This window comes from Natator depressus, chromosome 4, assembly GCF_965152275.1.
Source record: "Natator depressus isolate rNatDep1 chromosome 4, rNatDep2.hap1, whole genome shotgun sequence".
Taxonomy (NCBI): domain Eukaryota; kingdom Metazoa; phylum Chordata; order Testudines; family Cheloniidae; genus Natator; species Natator depressus.
The window spans coordinates 44708772-44725796 of NC_134237.1; the positions used below are offsets into that span (position 1 = coordinate 44708772).

The following is a 17025-nucleotide window of genomic DNA, read 5'->3' on the forward strand; positions in this document are numbered from 1 at the left end:
TGGGGCAGGGGCCATGTCTTCTTACTTGTTTGTATAGAGCCTAGCAAAATGGACCCGATGCTAACTGTATTCTCTGGGTACTACTTGGATAGAAATAAGTAGTAATTATACATTATTATTACACAGAAGGAAGAGAGAGGCCTTGAGTGTTGTTGTGCCTGAGAAATTTTATTAAAACAAGATATTAATTAATCTCCTGATTGTGGATATGTCCTATAAAAGAGAGAGGGTGAAATCTTGTCCCCATTGAAGTCAATGACAAAACAGCTATTGACTTCAGTAGGAGTAAGATTTTACCTATAACCTGGAGAACTGCTCAGTAGTGGGCTGAAAGATAATAGAGGGCTCTATTAGATCTGTCTCTTATTTTATTACTTCTTAACCCCTCTTTGATAAGTTAAGTAGACTTTGTATCAGCATAATTATTTTGGCTAGGGCGTGATTTTTTTTTAATTTATTTTTTACCAAAAATAGTTATATGGGTACCAACCCCAAGTGTGGCTTACACTGGCATAGCTTATTTACCTTCCTGTGGGAGAATAGCTGTACTGGGTTATAAAACACCTTTGCACCAGTATAGTTGAAGTGGTACAGCTTGTGTATAGACAAGTCCTAAATCCATCACTGTAATGTGTTTTCCACACCACACGTCATGCTTGTAACTTCTTACAAATCTTTCTCTAATTTTTCAACATACTTCTTAAAGTGTGGACACTTAAAGTTTCATCAATGCCATATATTTCTACTTAGTATTCCCCTGTTTATATATCCAAGGACTGTATTATTCCTTTTTACCACAGCATCATACTGGGAGCTCATGTTCAGTTGGGTTTCTACAATGACTTCTAAGTTCTTTTCAGTCACTGCTTTCCAGGATATAGTCCATGATCCTGTAAGCACTGCCTACACTCTTTGTTCCTAGACATATGACCTTGTGTACAACACCAAGGTAAGTGCTAATGACTCCTAATATGCAAGTCAGAATTTAGATATTCATTGTTATATTTTTGTTTTACATAAAAAGGCAATGAACTAAGAAAGAGGGGACAAAGCAACCAGAAATCCAAGGAGAATGAGGCAGGATGGTTTTATTCTTCATCAACAGAAGGCAGAATACTTACTCAGAGTGATCACAAAGTCAAATTTTCTACTCTTTTTTTGAAAGGGGTCAGGAAGATGGGATCTGCTGGCTGAAAGTTATGAGAGGATTACGTGATTTTAAAATAATGTTGTTATAGTTTGTCTATTGATTGATCAATCGTAGGGTTTTATACTACTGCCCATCACCACAGTATTTAAGCACCTTTTGTGTAATATAGACTGACAATAACAAAGCCCCTAGTGAACTTAATGAATTCTTTCTTATTGGGTTATGAAAAGCTATGTTGTATGGTTTCTGTCTGTCTGTTTTGGGGGAGAGAGAGTGGTTGATGTGATAATGGGGGAAGAGTTTATCAAACAGGAAAGTATTACATTTCCTACAGGCAGTCACCCTTGTGTGAGGGTGCTACATTAGTGACAACTGGCACTGATTCTGCAAACTCTCAGGAGAGTAACTTTATGCATGCAAGTAGCCTAAATTATATCAGTGGGATACGGGTGCAGTTATGACATTATTCTCCTGAGTAAATGTTGGCAGAATTGGGCCTTAAGGTAGGCCTGGGATAATAAAGTTAGATAATAGATTTACACTGGTATGTGAATGAAGCTAAACTACACATGTAAATAAAAAGCTGGGGGAAGAAAGCCCCATTCTAGGCTCCCAAACCTGAAGACTGCTAAGGCTGCTTTTCTGGGGAGGAAATAAATATACAAATAAAAACTTTATTTTTTGTTTTGTTTTCACATATGTGAAAACATATTAACAAAAAAAAAAAGAGGATATTTTTGTAGTTCTGTGTATTTCAGAAAGTGTAACAATGAGTCCAGTTCTGTAGGTGGATGGGTGGGTAGATGTATGATGTGCCTGGATAAATTGTTGATGAATAGCAGAACAAATCCTTTGCTGAACTAAGGTGTGACATTCTGGCACACAGGGTAAAAGTATTGCCCTGGGGAGCTGCATTAATTTGTAATTATATATATATATTGTAATTGTATTTACTGTCTTTGGAATTACTTTCCACAGACAGCTTTATTTCTGTATTTGAGATTATAATACATGTTCTCTATAGCATTATTCTTTCCTGGCTATACCCAGGAACTCTGTGTAAATGAAGAGAGTCCACTGTTTTCCCAGGGAAAATGAATTAGTGGACCGAGGAAAAGCATTTTATACTAAAAACTATTCTCTGTTCTGCATTTAAATGCCCTCTTTTTCATAATGAAAACTTTGGCAAATAATTTGATACTGATTCAGAATACATTTTTTCTAAATTGTATTTAAAAATAACTAAATTTGAGCATCAAGACATTTTGGCCCTATTTTCACCTTTCTCTCCCCAGTCTCCAATGGAAAAGTTTGAGAAGCGGAAGGGTTAGATGGGGGACTGAGAATCGGAAGTCAATTCTAATCCTTGCTGTGACTATTACTCACTGTATGAACTTGGGCAAGTTATTTAACCTCTCTGCCTTGGTCTCCCCTTTAAAAAAAAATAGAGCCCTGGCCATGGGGCTTGAATGGTGTGAGGCATTAATAAATTAACAGTTGTGAAATATTTTGAGATATTTGGAAAAAAGTGTTCATGAGTACACATTAAAAATAACAGTAGCAATACCTTGTGCAAACATGCATAAATAATTTCCAGACAGTAGGAATGGAATACAGGGCTGCTCTCAAGCAGTGAGTGACAATTTTGAATGAGTATGACTTCAAGCAACGGGTGAGTTCGACTGGAAACATTTCAGTGCAAAATATTCTTCATCACAAGAGGGAGATACTTCAGTAAAATCCATTCAAAAATGAAGGCGTCTCCTTGCAATTGTAAATGGAACACGACCTCTCCAGTGAGGGCTGTGAAGAGTTAAATCAGACAGTTCCTAAGTGTTGTAGTCTCTCCTCTTCTCTTCCCCACCCTGTTTTTTCCCCTCTCTGCTCTCTCTCTCTCTCCTTCTAGTTTTGGCAGGGGATTAAAGTAGCTCCCCCCTGTGGCAGCAGTGACCCAGAAATGAGTTTGATTCACAGAGTCCTTCCTCCATAACAAGTAAAAACGTCAGTCTCTCTCTGTGTGTGTGTGTGTGTGTGTGTGTGAGAGAGAGAGAGAGAGAGAGTGAAGGGAGCCACAATCTGCTCCCACTTTCCAGTGCTTGTCTGAACTCATGAGGCAGCACAGACCCCTACGCGCAGAGAAACTCCAACCTCACTGGCAACCATCGCGGCGGCAGCAGCAGCAGGTAACTGTGTCCAGATTCTGACTTTCCTCCTCGCCGCCGCCGCAGAGTGAGCTGGGGGAGCAGCCAGCACAGCCATATTTGATGGGTTTTTGTTGCTTTGCTTTGGAGTTCTCCAGAAGCAGCTAGAGAGCAATTTAATGCCGAAGGTCGCTGCCTAGTGGAAATAATATAGTACGTCATTAATATGGCGCCAAAAGATTTGCTTCTTGATATGGAGCGAGAGGAGGCAGTTGAGTTGCAGCTTCACTATCCCACAAGCAACTTGTGCATTGCTGGGGAGGGAGGGAGCAGTGGGAGGAGGAAATAGATGATTATTTTGCAGCTTTGAGAAACGATATGATGTAGGGAGTGTTGTGCTAGCAGGTTTTCATTTTGCTGCAGACTTTGCAGTGGCAAATAAGGCTCTTGCAGCTTTCAAGGTGCACCAGCTAAATTAACACAGTTTTGCACGTACGTTTTTTTTATTTTATATGCATTTGACCTGGCTGTAGTTTTTTTTTTAAAGGAGAGTGGGAAGGGGGTTACCCTGAATTAATCAATGCTGCATCAGCCGAGTTGAAAAGTAAAAAGCATGGTATCAACTTGGTAGACAGATGGCAATGGCAGAGCGCAGGTCCTTTTAGATATAGACCTATAGACAGGGGGAGGGGTGGCCATGGCCAGTATCTGTCACTGTGTCACCCACATGTCCAAAATATCCATTGCATCAATTCAAGGGTGGCGAAGGTGTTAGTTTGTGTGCAGGCAGCTTTGCAATTATTTTCACCCAAATCATGGATTTTACTTGCAGTAGTTTTAAAAAATGCTTGGAAAGTATAAAACCGTTCACCGGTGAAATTAGGCAGAAGTTTCCTTTTGGAGTAGGAGAGCGTTGGACAATTAGTCGTGAAGTCGATGCGATTGTGATTTTAGGCACTAATGGGCATTTGTGGAGGAAGTGTAGGGGTTTAGTATTTTGCCATAGACCCATTTATTTTCACCCGAGTGCAAGTGTACAGTAGCTCCTGCTGGAGAGCAAGTTGTAACAGCCTGGACGTGCACGTGTTGGGAGAGTGTGAGTGTATGGAGGGAAGGGGGGTGTGTGTGTGTGTAGGGAGGAGGCGGGGGGTGGTGGTTTGGCTGCTCGGGCTCTGCTGGGTGGCAGCAGGTTCTCTCGGTGCCCAGCGCTGCTGCTGGTGAGAATGATGAATGCGGGCAAGGGCTGGAATGGGGACCCTCGATTCAGTCCCGCCGGAACGGTCTCGTTTGCTGCAGAGATTCGACACCCCGCTAGCGTCCCCCCCCCCCCCCGCGGGAAGGAGGCGGGATTTGCCTCATCAAGCTCCTCTGTGCTGGGTCTGGGAGGGGGAAGGGGCTACTGCAAGCAGGTGCACAGCGGCTGCAAGAGCGGCCAAGAGGCTTCTGAACTTCTCCATTCAGTGCGATCCTTCCCAGTTCCACCACCCCATTCCCGCGGAGGGCTGGCGAGTTCAAATCCACGCGGGGGTTCATTGCACAAGCAAACACGTGCGAGTGCTTGATACCAACTTCTGCAAGCCATTTTCATTCATTCAGGCAGAGAGCGGGGGCTAGATTCTGCCCACAACTACCCCGTGCAGTCGCATTCAGACAGGGGTGCCCCTTGAATAACCCCGATTCTATTATGTGCACTGTAGAATTAGCTCTTTGGGGTGGCACGTTAATTTCCCAAATACTACGGTGATGGATACTATTACTATGCATTAAAATAAATAACAGGACAATTCATAATAAGTAGTATAACCATAGTAAATACAGTGAATTGCAATGGCTGTTACCGATGAAGCTCTTAAATCTCCCAGACGATATTGAAATGCATATGTAGTTGTAAGGATATACTAATGAAATCAAGCGGGTGGTACAAAATGTCTGTGAGATTGTACAGGTGTAAAGGAAGATTTTGGCTCTTAATAGCTCTCCCTCTCCCTTTAGCAAGGCCTTGACAAGGAAATGGGTCTAGGTTATGGTGTTTTCAAATAACCGCCTCATTGCGATCTAACGGGCCATCCTTGGCGTCCCCAGAGTGCAGCGCTGGCGATTATTCCAGTAGCTTTGAAATTAGACAAAGCCGCCCTGCTCCTGCTGCTCGTATCCCTGGACTCTGCTCGTTGCATGCTCAGATTTTGCAGATTTTCAAGCTTTGGGTCTTGCTTTTTTTCCCCCTTCAGTATTCCTTAGCAGTTTATGGTGCGGATTTTATTATTCTGGGGGAGGTTGGTGGTAGAGGGTGGTGTGTGTTTGTTTGCACCGCCTGGTGGATGGTTTCCTGTGACAAGAGGTGATACACAGTTTCCAGAACTGTCTGGCAGTGGGAGGAGAGACCGACAGAAAACAAGCTCAAGTCTCAGTGCTGCTGCGAGTCAATCCTAGTCTAAACCGTCCCCCACCTCACCCTCCCCAGACATTGCAACATGGAGAGCGGGGGGTGGAGATGGGGGGGGGGGAGGTTGCATGGCTCTAGCAATGGTATGGATTTGGGAAACAGTGAGCTGAGCTCGGGGCATCAAGTTTGATTTGCAGCTGAGGCTGAGCGGATTGGTGCATCTGGTTGGAGGGGAGGAGCAGAGGGAGAGGGACAGGAGGGGGTGGGGGAGATCTGCTCAGTTTCAAACGGAGACAGACAGGGAAGGTGCGGATGAGATGGGATTTTTGCCTGCTGTGTACGAAGGTGCCATAATCGCTAGAAGGGTTTAGTCCGGCGACAGCAGCGCTGCGTGCGGGGGGGTAATACTTTCTTCCCGGCTTCTCCACCTCCCTTCCCAGTCTTTGTTTGTGTCTGATGCCTCCGTCCGGACCTCACTGTAGGAGCCGCCTCCGCGGCGAACCCTCGGCCCCAGAATTGCTAAGGCTAGCGATAAACGAGCCATGTGTTGTGTGGATCGGGAAAGCTGGGTGGGTTTAGGAGACATCACTTTACCTCTTAGCAGCTTGCTGCCCCAGCATGCTAGGAGCTCCGGGTGGGAACGTATATTTGAACCAGAAAGATCTGAAAAATAAAGGGTGAGGTTTTAAGAATACAAGCAGCAAAATTGCTTCATTACCAGAAAAGCAGACTTTAAACATGGCCTTAAAATGAGCCTTCCAAATAAGGAAGCCTTCCTGTAACTAAGACAGGTCTAGATTTGCAGTCCACTATCCCAGCAGTGAATATCTGTTTTGATCACACATGCAGATTATTAAAGTTGTTAAATTATTTTTTGACAGTTATTTAGCTTTCAAGAGCTCTGATCTTGGGAACTAAGGTGTCAGTATAGGAGGTTTTGGAACAAATTGATAAAGTCACCAGAGCAGATAGAATTCACCCCAGAGTTCTGAAGAAATTTAAATATGAAATTGCAGAACTATTAACTGTGGGATGTAACCTATTGCTTAAATCAGCCTTTGCATTAGTGGTTTTTTTTAAAGATTCCAGAAGTGATCCTGGCAATTACAGTCCAGTAAGCCTAACTTCCGTACCAGGCAAATTGGTTGAAATTATAGTAAAGAATAGAATTATCAGACACATAGATGAACACAGTATATTGGTTAGGAGTCAACACGGCTTTTGTAAATGGTGAGGTACGATTTCTCGTCTATTAGAATTTTTTGAAGGTATAAACAAGCATTATGTGGACAAGGGTGATTCAGTTGATGTACCTGGACTTTTAAAAATACTGACAAGGTATTACACCAAAGGTTCTTATGCAAACTAAGCAGTCATGGGATAAGACGGAAGGTCTTCTCATGGATCAGTATCTGGTTTAAAAATAGGAAACAAAAAAGGGTAGGAATATTAATAGTCAGTTTTCACAATACAGTAGAGAGAGGTAAATAATGGGGTCCCCCAAAGATTTGTATTTCTATCTGTGTTCTTCAACATACTCATTAATGAATTGGAAAAGAGTGGATGAATAGCGAGGTGTCAAAATTTGCAGATGATGCAAAATTACTCAAGATAGCTAAGTTCAAAGCTAACTGCAAAGAGTTGCAAAAGGATTTCACTAAACTGGGTGACTGGGCAATAACATGGCAGATTTATATGCAGGTCTGTGTAGCTTGAATGCTTGTATCTCTCACCAACAGAATAAAAGATTTTACCTCCCCCGCCTTATCTCTTGTAAAATTGCAGATGAAATTCACTGCTGATAAATGCAAAGTAATGCACATTGGAAAAAATAATCCCAATGAGAGATACAGAATGATTGGGTGGTAACACTCAAGATCTTGGCGTCATTGTGGATAGCTTTCTGAAAACATCCGATCAGCGTGCAGCAGCTGCCCAAATCACACACAAATGTTAGGAATCATTAGGAAAGAGATAATAAAACAGAAAACATTGTAAAGCCACTGTATAAATCTGTGGTACACTCACACATTGAATACTGTGTGAAGTTATGGTTGCCCCGTCTCAAAAGAGGTTTATTGGAAATGGTAAAGATACAGAGAAGAGCAACAAAAATGATTAGGGGGATTGAAACAGCTTTCATAAGAGGAGACATGAATAAGGGCTGAGACTGTTCAACTTAAAAAAGAGATGACTGAGGGGGGAATATGAATGGTGTGGAGAAAGTGAATAGGGAAGTGTTGTTTACCCCTTCACGTAACACAAAAACCAGGGGTCACCTGATGAAATAAATAGGCTGCAAGCTTAAAACAAACATAAGGAAGTACTTCTTCACACAGTGCACTATCAACCTGTGGAACTCGTCGCCAGGGGTTGTAAAGGCCAAAGCTGTAATGGGGTTCAAAAAAGAATTAAATACATTCATGGAGGATAGGCCCATCAATGCTTATTAGCCAAGATGGTCAGGGATGCAGTCTCATGCTCTGGGTGTTCCTGAATCTCACTGCCAGAAGCTGGGCCTGGACGACAGGATGCATTAATTGATAATTGCCCAGTTTTGTTCATTCGTTCATTGTCTCTGAAGCATCTGGCAGTGGCCACTCTCAGAAGACAGTATGCTGGGGTAGATGGACCATTGGTCTGAGCTAGTATGGCCTTTCTTATGGGAGTTAACATACCTATGATTAATTTTCCTCTGCAGGCCCTTTCCTTTTAGGTAGTAATTTTTATTCTAATAAAATTAATCTGATGCCAGCAAGCAGAGACTATGCTGGATTTTCAGTTCTGTCACTCATCAAATAATAATGGGCCATGCCTTGACACAAAAGTTTATGCAGCCACATGAAAGTTTTAAACATAGAAACTTTGGGTAGTCGTTACATTAGAAGTTATGGTAATTGAATAGCAACAGGTGTTTTCCTTCTATTTTCAATTTTAACTTTTATTTTAAATAAAAGATGATTACTATCACACCCATTCCCAAAGAAAGAGATTTAACTGTAATTTGGATTAACTCTTTTGCAAGTAATTGTTCTCTTTTTTTAAATAAACATGTTTGCAAGCCCTAAAACTTTACTAAATATTATACTAAAATATGTTTGGTATGATTCTGTTTCTAGAGATTCTCACACTCAGTGGGATATTCTGTTCAGACAGTAAGGGGTGTGCATTTTAGTGACAGGATTCTCCATCCAGAGGCAGATTTTCTCCCACTGCCTGTTTTAAGCTGTGGTTCATACATGTGTCTACAATGAAATAATAAAAAACACATAGCTGCAAATTTCCCTTCTAGCTTCTCTGTTTTCATTTCTAGATCACAGGAATATTTAAAAAAATGCATCCTCTGCCCAATGGTTTTCCCATATGCTCAGTGCTGCCTCTTTACACTGCTGCTACCTGCTAGAATTGGCCCAGTTAACAGCTCACTTTAGATTGAAGCAGTCAAATAAATCTAATGGGTGAGGGGTAAGTTAAATTAATAGGTAGGGTCCGATTTCTCATTCCTCTATACCCTGAGTAGTCATTTACACCAGTGCAAAGGCAATGTAAAATGCTACCAAAACCAGAGTGGTAGCATATTGCACTCACTTTGCAGTGTGAGTACACAAGTGGTAAGGCAATGATAATTGACTTGATAAATTAAAGCAGAATTTGGCTCTATCCTGATGTGGATTTTGAATAGCTCTACTGAAGTCAATGGAAATACTCCAGATTCATATGGCAAGATTCATACTTCAGATTTGGCCCATATATTTCCCATGCAAGTTTGTGAGGGCTTGTTCTCCACATATCCAGTCTCTGTGGCCTTTCTACTGCAGAAATGCCCAATATCCCTTTAAAGATAGAATGCTAGCTCAAGTTATATTTCTTGTGTGCATGAAAAAGTGGGATAGCAGAGTATTTTAAACTTGATCAAGATGAGTTCTAAAGTATCAGCATGGATTTTATTGGGATAATATTACTTTTGATTTGGGTTTATACCTCTTTTCACATATCTGTCTGTAATATATAAAGCACAGTGTTTTCTGGGTGGTATTTGTTGGTGATGGAAACTAGAAAAGCTGTTTAAGGGATATAGTAATTGGAGACAAATGTCTTCATCTAACATTCAGTTGATTAAGACTAGATTATTCTTTGCTTCCCATTTATACAAAAGTGTTTGAAGTGATCTCTTGTGTGGTGATGATAATTAGGTCTTAGTGTAGTCAGTATCATTGCAATTAGTCTGTTACTTTCAAGAAAAGCTAATTTTTGAGTCTGTGTTCAGGGTCTACATCTGTCATAATTCTGCTTTCTTTCCTTACTGTCTCTGCAGCTGTGCAATGCAGTTTATTATAGTGACACACATTTAACGCTGTTATAGTTAATGGTCTAGAGTTTGAATTATAAACTCTGTTTACGCAGAGGTTCATAAAATCATTAAAAAATTCTCTGGTGGGAAATCTGATACATAAAAACTTTGACCTGAGGATGCTCATTTAATTTTTTTATAATCATTATAAAAATCTTTCTGTTTAGTCATTAAAATAATAGCAGTTTGCCGCTTTTAAATGACACCTTCTTCCCCAGCCTACCCATCACTTAGAAAGAACTTCAGGTCAGATTCAACAACCAAAAAAGAAAAAATACATGGAGTTTTGTTACCAGGCAATTGAAGCATGAAAAATTCTATTTAGAGTGTGTGTACATTTTGTGCCATTTTTTACATGACATTGTCTGGGCTTCTGTTCTGAGGAAACTAGATTGCCTACTTGAAAAAGAAATGGGGTCAGATTTTGTCCTCAGTTCTATATCTGTGCAATCCTGATATCGGCCTTTAGTTTAATTTTTTTTGTCCCTTCTTTCCTTGTCTAAATTAGTCTCTTACAGCGCTAAGAAAAGCAAAGCCCATCAACGTATATTATTGATAAGAACAGAGGATTTGCCATACTGTATCTCACTGTAGGTTCAGATCCAGTACTTTGCATCTGTCAATGGATCACTCTGAGGCAGGCCAGAAATTCGGTGTCTTTACTGCACCTAGCCAGTTGTGTAGCGAAGTACTGGGGATGGATATTATTACTGGACACCTGCAAAGATTTGGAAGTATGAAATGATTCTGAAGTAGGACATTGTATTTGATTACCAATTAGTCATTTATTTGCATCATATTTTACAGATATTTCTGTTAAATAAGGATTGTCACTATGTCATAGACACTAATGGCTCAGAAGCCGCCTCACAGACTATTAAACATTATGCATTTTAAAATGGTCTGAATAGTATTCAGCACTTGCCCAGTGCTTTACATCTTCAAAGCAGTGTACTTAACTAATGAATTAAAGACAGATTATAGTTCGTAGGGCCAGTTCAGTGAAAGAGATGTGACCGGTGGTGGTAGGTATGTCTCTGTAGGCAATAATGCTTCCTGGGCTCTGGGGAAGAGCAGAGAGCAGCAGCACTTGTTGTACCCTGTGCATGTGTAGTGTCTGTCATCCAGCTCCCAGTACTGCCCTGATGTGACTAGTCAGTTTGCACGTGGTGGGAAGTCATAGGGTCATGACCTCTACCCCATCCAGACATGCCCTCGCTGCTGTGTGCAGCACTTAAAGAAACACTGATTGTCCAAACACCCCTTGTGATCCAGGAGCGCACGCAGCAGAGTCATGGCTGCCTCGAGCAAAACTGTGCTTTTAGGGCTCCCCAGTCTCCACTTCCTTCTACACCATACTTGCAAATGGGCGGCTGTAATAAAGCTATTGGTAGACATAGGTATTGGCATACTATGTATGGATGGAAAGAAAAGGAGTACTTGTGGCACCTTAGAGACTAACAGTCTCACTTCCAGGAAAGATGGTTGATCTTTAATGTTAAAAGTATGTCACTGGAAAGTAAGCCACAACCTACATTGTTAAAGGAATGCTAAATGTTTGACTTAAAGATACAAAAGTTAGGAGAGTTCTAAAGTTCTAGACTGACATATGGATCAAGCCTTTGTGCTTATTTATCATGCATGATGTGTAAGAATGTTCTAAGACTTACGCAGTATCAGGTCACAACAAAATAAGGACAAAGTGTGAACTATAATTCTGAATTACTTTGTTTTGAAGGTTTAATAAATGAGATTTCTGTCTTACTGTAAAGGTGAACTGCACTAACAATTTAAATATTTATAATATTCAACTATTCTGAGCCAAATTCTATTCTTATTAACATCAGTGTAAATCTGGAATAACTTTGTTATCACTGGAATTCCTGCTATTTACACCAGCATAATTCAGGACAAATTTGTCTTACAGGGAACATATATTGTAGAGTGATTACTGCACTTTATTTCATTAGTGCCAAGTAGATTTTTGCTTTGGTTTTTCAATAGCTGGGATCGTGCTGGGTTGAATACTGTGTGGCCAAATGCTCATTCACAGATGGGCGAGAACTCAGGAAAAGCTGGAGTAGAATGGTTGTAAGACTGAAATTATATTTGCTACCTTATCCAAAGTTCTTGGTTAGTCTCCTTGCTCTTGGCCAGAGGCTGTCTAGTATTTCAGTCCAAGCTGGATAGAAATGTTCTCATTTCTTGTCTGAAAGAAATCGAAATAGTAGTTTGTACTATGTATGCTTGGAATCTGCTCTGATCGGCACCTGAGCGTCACAATGTACATAAAATGCTATTTGCAATTTCTGTGTATATAATAATTGTGGACCAAATGCGAAAAAGTCTGAGATGGACCAACAGGGATGTCTAGGGCTATGAGTATGCAGCTTAGATATTTGTATTTTATTTTTTCATTGTTTCTCTCAGTGCCCTCTTTACTTGAATCATAGGAAATATTTTCACTGTAAGAAAATTTTACATTGGTATTGTTAAATTTCTTTAAATTGCAAGTAGAATTTGTGGCTTGGGAGGAGGTGTAAGTTGGGGCACAGGTGTATTTCATCCTCGTGAGTAGGCTTAGTCCTGAAGCTCATAGATTCCCTGGGTATGTTTTCCAAGCCTTTTTTGGGGATTTGAATCTGAATTTTGCAAATGAGCTTTCTTTATTATGGGACATACCAAATCCTGGATCTGTAATCTTTAAACTTAATCCAAATCTATATCCAAACTTTGTGGCTGCTGCCTGACTCATGTATTTTGATCTTGATATTTGTATCTGTTTGTTAAATGCATAAAGTTCTAGTTTATTCTAAAACTGTTGATTCAGAAAGAGTTTAATAATATAATTGTGGGAGATTGTGTAACTGATTATTATTCTTTCACCTCTGAATGTATGTTGCCCCCTGAAATAGTTATGAAAAGTCATGATGAAATGAGCTACAGTACAGACCCGTTTACACGCGGATGTCAGGCGTCAAGCTGTCACCACCGCGTTTTAACGGACCGCGGATTAAGAGGGCCATGCTGAAAAATGTGTCTATGATTCACTTAGAAAAAGACGCCGTTATTTCTGCTTTTTCTGGCTCGCATTTTTTTCTTTCTTATGAAGTCTGTCATTCACCGCAGATGAATGATTTCGATATTTTCTGCATTTTGCTCTTCCATAAATCTTACAACAGTTTCTACAGCACTAAGGGCTTCTGTGGGCGAAAATTTGACCTTTTCAACGACATCCTTGCCATCACTTTTGTGGTCCGACGTAGCCTAGCAGCCCGTTAATATTTCTTCTTCGGACAGAAATTCTGAAGTCGGGCCATCTTCATCCATCTCTAGCCACTCAGTAATGATTTCCGGTGACGTATACAAACTAAAATCTTTTATCATTTGAAAGAGAAGTTTACCTTTATCCTCTTTTGACTGTGTGCGTGTTAGAAGGACGTTGTCTTCCGAAAATCCTTCAAAGTCTGGCTCTGAATCAGTGCCACTGCTGGAGTTTTCCGAGTCTGAGCCGTCTTTGACAGAAAAGACATCACCGAGAGCCTTCATCCAGCAGTTTTCAATGGACTTTTGTTTTACTCCATCCCAAGCTTTTTTAACTAAATAAATAATTTCCTTCATGTTTAACTGTTTCAGGAATTCGGAAATGCCTGAAGATGTGCATGACATGGTTGCTGAAATCAGCTCCCATCCATAATTGTTCTTAAAATTCTGAATAATGCCCTGGTCTAAAGGTTGAATTTTTGATGTTGTGTTGAATGGTAGGTATAGCACTCAAATTGTTCCATCACTCAATACCAGTGATTCGGCTGGAGGATGGGCTGGACAATTTTCAAGTAGCAAAAGTGCTTTGGCTTCGAGTTTCTTCAATTGCAGATGCTTATGAACAGCTGGAACAAAGCTGTTGTGGAACCAGTTGTTGAAAATGTGTCTCGTCATCCAAGCATTTTTGCTGTTAGTGTATATTACTGGCAGTTTGGCTCTATTGAGGTGATTAAAGCAGCAAGGGTTATGAAAGCGGCCAACGAGAAGAGGGGCAAGCTTATGGCTGCCCGTCTTATTACTACAAAAAAGACGAGTCACACGATCTTCTATCTTTTTAAATCCAGCTGTTTTCTGTGTCTTGTAACTCTGTAAGGCTAAAGTCTTATCAGGTAGCAGTTTTGAAAATAAAGCTGTTTCATCACAATTATAAAGTTATTCATGGTAGTCTTCATTTTGTAAAATAGATTTTTAACTTGGCGGAAACGTGTTCGCGGCTGATTCATTGGCTGATCGGCTTTCTCCAGTAATCGATACCTGCGCTGTGCCATGGCGCTTTTTAAAATGACTTATAAACCCCTTGCTGGCTTGGAATGACTCATCCCCTATTAAATTTCCAAATTTTGTCATTTGGGCTTGAAGAATTGGCCCACTTAGCGGCATTCCTTTCAGCCTTTCCTGAGCAAACCCCGTGCGCATGGCTTTGTCTATGGAGGGTTTTGCTGAATAGCACACATGTTTTTGCTTAAGCCCCGCAAAAAATCAATATTTTGTACAAAGCCATTCAGTTTAGATTCACTTTTTAGCCATCCTCAGAGAGTAGATTCAGCAATCCCAGTATCTTTTGAAACTTTGGCCTGGGTTTCTCCGCTATTTATTCGATCTATTATAGCTGGCTTTTGGTTTCATATTAACTTTTAGTGGACAAACATTTGTAACATAAAACCATTGTGCATCTCCAAGACAGCCATATTCACTCTAATGTCTGATACAGAAAGTCACTTTGGGTTAGATAAATCAATCTTACTGATTTTACATAACAAGTTTGCATATACTTGTGCCACAAAGGAGGAAAATCCGCCAATGCATCAACCCTTATTATTGTACCAGGTTTCCTGGAGAAGTAAAAGATAATTGTGGCTTTCATTCTCAAGATCTTTCAACGATGATAAAATGGGAGTTAATTAAGCAAAAAACCCTTACCCTTTCTGTATATGAGTAATTTTGCTTGAGAAGGTATTAGTCCCAATAAAACCATACAATCAGCAGGTTTTGGTCAAGACTTCCCTCTTTTCAAGTGGGAATTGTTCTTACAAAAGTTGAAAGCACTAAAGTATTGTTTTACTACAATTAGACATATTTGTTTGTCTGAACCTGGTTATGTATTGAAGCTGTTTCTTCCACTGGCCCCTACAGCATGGAGCTGTTTTGCTGAAAGGTTCTTAGGAAATCCCAGTTTATATGAGAATACCAGGTTTAGATTTTCTGCACCAAGTAAGAATCGAAAACCTTAGGCATCTGATTTCTGAATCTGCCCCTAGAAGGTATGCATTGGCATTTTGCTGCTAATGCATCACCCAGTTCTCATTGTCACTACAGTTGATACATGACAAATGAAGACTCATGGAATTTGATGTACACCCTAGAATACTTGTCACTTTAACTCATGGTGAACATGCTTTGCTACACTTGTCATGTCATGTTGTTTCCGCTTTTTAACTTCAGTTTTTATGGGCTTTTACGTGTCTATGTTCAACAGCTATTGAAGACCTTAAAGAAAATTTAATTTAGAATTATTCCACATAATAAAACATTAGAACATATCACCTCTGCTTGGGGTATTGGGGTTAAGATACACAACCTTTCACCTCTAAGTCAGTAGGTTCAAGGGCAGCTCAGCTTGATAGTTACTGAAAGTCATTGCCATCCAGCAGTTTCCTAGCAGCCTCTGTATGACAAGTTGGGGGGTCTGTCTAGCTCCTCCGGAACAGGCATGCTGTATCAAAGAAGCCAGCATAACAATTGGCATTAGGCCAGGGAGGGTAATAAAAGCATGCTTGGGAGGAGGGAACTGTTCTGTCATCACAGAGATGGTTTCTTCTAGAGCAGTGGTTCTCAAACTTTTTTTTTCGCAGACCACTTGAAAATTGCTGAGGGTCTCGGTGGACCACATAATGATCTTTCCAAATGTAGTTTGTACCATTAGCTAACTATTGTAAAGTGCTTTGGATAAAAGCGCTATATATAAAAAAGTAATAATAATTAACATTTTTTTGTTCTACAAATAAAAGCACACAACTCATATTTTAATATCAGTAGTCTTACCTTTCTAATGCAGTGGATGTGCCCTCTCTCCCCTGCCACGGCAGCCCCCAAGCTGGGGCTGGGAAGGAGGGGGGTTTCTCCCCTGCCATGGCAGCCCCCAAGCTGGGGCTGGGAAGGAGGGCCGTCTCTCCCTGGCCGCTGTATTCCTGCACGTCTCAAATTTCCCTCACCCCCTCTTCTCACCCCATTGCCCCCTCCCACCTACCTCCTATTTCCCCCAAAGCCACCACTTCACCTTACATGTGCATCATCTCCAGGGTCCAGGTAGCTAATTAGTGGAGCCACGCCTGCACCTCCACTAACTAGGTGGGTGGCCCTTCATTCTCTTGTGTGCGACCACCCAGGTGCGCACCTTAGAGGGAACTATCCGCAGACCACCTGAATGGAGCTTGGGTCTACAGACCATAGTTTAAGAACCTCTGTTCCAGAGCATGGTTGACGCACATTAGCTGGTTAATGAAGGGAAGCCTGCATTGCTGCTCCGTGCTCTGTGGATAAATGGAAGACTTTTTTCTCCAGTGCTGTTAGGCTGGCACCTTCCATCAGGACTGAAATTGCTTTAAAAGCATATCAGCCAATGTACATATTTACAGAGGCAATAATACTATAATTTTTATTGCTTATCTAGAGCCACAGTGGGGTGGAGGAAAATCTAACCAGTGAGAGTACTTTTACTGTAGGGTTCACCTATTGTAGACTTCTGAAAACACAAAAATACGCTTTTGCTTCTTGAGATGAATGTGACCACAGAACTGTCATCACACCTCCTTAAATCACGTTTTCACCTGCCCATATGATATATGTCTAGTTAGTCATCGTTTGGATGTTTACTGTTTATATTTTAAATGCTATTTAAAGCTGTTTTTTTTTTCATTTGTGTGCTATAAATCCTGGAATGTCATCTGAAACACAA

The 17025-nt window shown here is 40.7% G+C and overlaps 1 protein-coding gene across 3 annotated transcripts in view; it reads left to right on the forward strand.

The window, feature by feature from the left end:
* The first annotated feature begins 3178 nt into the window (after nucleotides 1-3178).
* Nucleotides 3179-17025, forward strand: part of JADE1 (jade family PHD finger 1) — a 59927-nt gene continuing 46080 nt past the window's right edge. The window contains exon 1 of one of the 3 annotated variants that reach the window (XM_074950849.1): nucleotides 3179-3333. The gene's annotated coding sequence lies outside the window, so the exon portion shown is untranslated. Of the gene's footprint in view, nucleotides 3334-6055; nucleotides 6076-17025 lie in introns of those variants that run through there. The other 2 variants (XM_074950851.1, XM_074950850.1) reach the window with 2 other exon arrangements.